Source organism: Rattus norvegicus, chromosome Y (assembly GCF_036323735.1).
Source record: "Rattus norvegicus strain BN/NHsdMcwi chromosome Y, GRCr8, whole genome shotgun sequence".
Taxonomy (NCBI): Eukaryota; Metazoa; Chordata; class Mammalia; order Rodentia; family Muridae; genus Rattus; species Rattus norvegicus.
In genome coordinates, this window is record NC_086040.1 from 47120405 (window position 1) to 47123522 (window position 3118).

The window sequence follows — 3118 nt, forward strand, 5'->3', positions numbered from 1 at the left end:
CATCCTCATACTCCAAATCCTCAGATGACTCCTGATATCAAGATGTGCTTGCAGATGAGACCCTAATATGTCTGTCATCTGAGGGGCTCTGCCATTACCGGATGGTGACAGATTCACATACACATAACCATTTGACAGAAACTGAGAGCCAGAAAAGCATGGCTAGTGGATTGCCTGAAGGATCTGAAGGGGATTGGAACCCAATATGAAGAACAACACTATCAATAAAGTTTACCCTTCAGAGTCTCAGGAAATTTAACACAAACAAGTGTATATTTGTGCCAGTAGATGGCTTCTGCTACATAGATTGTAGAGCATATGGAGAAGACTACTGCCTCATCTTCCATTTCTGGGAAGGGAGTCAATTGGTCCTGTGGAGATGCCATATCCCAGAGAAGGGGGATGGTAGAGGACTAAAGTGGAAGTGGGCATGTAGATGGGGGAGCACCACCTTAGAAACTAAGAGGATCAGAATGGCTTGTGTGATTCAAGAAAGAAAGGCCAATTGGGGAAATGACATTTGAAATGTAAACAAAGGAATAGATTATTGTATACATATGTTTATAATATAATATGTTCATGTTTCCAACAGAGACATTCACATCTCATTCCTTAAGGACTATACAAAAGGTTTGCTCAAAGGTAAAATCCATATTTTGGGATATACTTATTATTGAAAAATTACATAGATAAACCCAATCCATATTTTATCTTCTGTCCCTCTACCTATAATAAATCTTTATTAACTTTGATAAAAATAAAAAAAGTGTTTCTACTCCATTACTGACAACTGACAGAAAGAGAGGAAGACTGAGTATTACGTACTAATTTACACCGATACACACATATTCTCTATAAAATCCGTGCGAACAGATTCAAGAAGACACTAAAAATAAAAATATATACACATATATGTCAAATCTACTTCTAATATGATCTTTGTGATAGGATGTTGCATCTTTAACTCAGAACTTTAATCAAGATCTATTCTTATTTTTATATTTTTAGTCATCTGCAGATACATCTTTTTTAGGAATGAATCCTTTGCACTGGAGACCAGAGAAGAGACCTGCAGTTGCATTATTAATAAACATCAAAGCAAAATATAAAAGTCTGAATGGAATAAATATTTAAGGACAGTGTTTTGCAAGCAAATTCTTTCATAGACAGTCTTTGAAGAGCTCTGAAATTTTGCATTTCATATTTGACTTTTCTGGGACTCTGACTAGAATCAACTCACAACTGTTTGGAATTTTCTTGGCAATTAACCAGTTTGTGAACAGAGCTGAATTTATCATATGCTCTTCCATCTACATTAATATTGCTACAGTGAGGAACAACTATGGTAAAACTCTTCATCTGATTTTTCAAACAGCATCCTCATACCACTGCGGACTTTTGTGCTTGTGGAGGGAAAGGTTGAGAACACCATTTGAAAGTTGGAAATGCTGAAGTGGGAAAGGCCTGTGTGTGGATCACACACAACTTCAGAATATCCATTGTTTTAATATTCACTAGGAAGTGGACTTCTGCAAAATGACTTCAGCAGAAAAGCATGGTAGAAAAACGGTAATTGATTCACTGGAGATATAGATGCACTGGATTGTTGAACATGGGCTTAGAGGTAGAGACATGTGAGCACATAAAGTGTGGAGAATCAATCCTGTGTGATGTTAAGTTTCCCTAACCCATGGTTCCATGCAAACAGCATTATATTTAAGCACTGAGGAATTGAATAAAAGTCAATTTTTTGAAAATCCAAGTCACAAAAAGTACTGTCCTCCTCCATGATGCACATAAACTCTCAGGTGCACTGGCCTTCACATGCCTGGATGACAGCTGTCAGCATGGGATTTACTGCCATCCTTTTCATAACATCAGAGCTCCAATCTGCTTCAGCCACGTCATCAGCTCCCCATTCTGATGGAGGGAGACTAGTTCACTGAGTATGCCTATGAAATCTTTGATTAGCTTAAAGACCTAGGAACTATTTTCACTCCAGTGAGCTGTTATAAGTAATCTTGAATTGAGTTGGTATTGTTAGTGGCTGTGATGTCTACAAATCCCAGAAGACCATGTTTCAAAGGGAGTTGATTGAGAATTTCTTGGGTATTTTTGCAATACTGGTAGGTGGGCTCGATGAATAGGAACATCTTCCCAGACTGGGTCTTGCAGTTCCCATACTCCTGAGCCATGTTGTGAGGCTGCAGTTTCCCTGAAAGGAACGTTCTATTGAAAAATGGTAATCTCAATGTATTCTGAACAATGCATTATAATTGAAGACCATAGAAAACATGGAAGAAAGAAACTTTTACTTTTTCTAGCTTGCACTCACATTCCTTCCAAACCCTCACATACCATAGAACCTGCTTACTGAGGATTTAATCATATAATAATGAACAGATGAGACATCCAGGCTTGTGGACTTATCAACTACTGGATTCTTGGACTTTACAAATATCCATCCATTGTTAAATTATGTGGACCACAGACTGTGATCATTGTGATAAATACCTTTTCTCTGTACAAAGAGATTCATCCTCTACTCTCTGTTAGGGAACAGCGGCTTCTACACCAGGAATCTAGAGAAGACCTTTTACAGAAGTTTGTGTCTAGTAAGTGTTTCAGCTCAGTTACAAATTACCAATGGCCACATTCCCTTAGCATGATTTTCATATGATGCTTTGATACAGTGCTTCTTATTTCCTAGAGTTCTTGGCAACAGAATTCAAATAGCAAAAGTAACCTATCAATGAAATCCACAGTAATATATTTGCATGAGTGCATCGGAAAGAATTATTATAGGATAAACAAGAATTGGAAAACTAGATTTCCTTCCTTCTGTAGATCAAGACCAGGAAACCACAACTACAAAAAATCTGAGACAAGTTGTCTGAAATTTGTTCTTTTCATCAATCATGGGGCTCATGGGGAAGGAACTCAGGTCTCAAGAGTTGGCACAAATTTCCTTAATTTCTGAGCCAGGTCAACTGCAGAATACCTCATTCATGAACCTGAAGAAACTCAGTATCCATCCTGCTATAATGTGTATATATCTATGTATCATTCATAGGATGGACACTTTTGGCTGTTGCTTTGAAAGCAACAGTCTGGAAAG

General features: G+C 37.6%; 1 pseudogene; it reads right to left on the reverse strand.

The window, feature by feature from the left end:
- Positions 1–249: 249 nt before the first annotated feature.
- On the reverse strand, positions 250–2505 carry LOC134484372 (glutaredoxin-1-like; annotated as a pseudogene).
- Positions 2506–3118: the final 613 nt, after the last annotated feature.